Here is a 495-nt window from a genome sequence, read left to right on the forward strand (position 1 = left end):
GCTGTGTATAAGAGACAGCCCCTACCTTCATTCCCTTCACTACTAAATTCTTTCTTCTATTCTCTCTCTCCTTCCTCTCCCATCTCCTTTCTAATTCCTTGACCCTTTCCTTCCAATCCTCTTTTCCTCCTCCTTTGTTTCTGTCTATCTCTGTTTCTCCCCTCCTCCTCGTCACACCCTCCCCCTCCCTGCTCTTTCCCATTATCACCCCCTCTAACTTCCTTTCTATCTCCTCTATCCTTTCTCGGAATTCTTCCCTTTCCTTCTCCCATATCCTCTCTCTATCCCTCCACTCATTTTTAATTTTTTCCATTTCCTCCCTCAAGGTTTCCTTCTGCACTTCCGTCACTCTATTCAACTCTGCACTCACCCCTTTCATTCCCTCTCTCACCTCCCCCCTTAACTCCTCTCTCAGCTCCTTCATCATCCCCCTCATTTCCTCCTTCCATCCTTTTTCCCCAGGCGACCTCCCCACCTTGCAGCTTCTCTTAAAAA

The sequence above is a fragment of the Wasmannia auropunctata genome, unplaced genomic scaffold, assembly GCF_000956235.1.
Source record: "Wasmannia auropunctata unplaced genomic scaffold, wasmannia.A_1.0 LD336078.1, whole genome shotgun sequence".
Classification (NCBI taxonomy): Eukaryota; Metazoa; Arthropoda; class Insecta; order Hymenoptera; family Formicidae; genus Wasmannia; species Wasmannia auropunctata.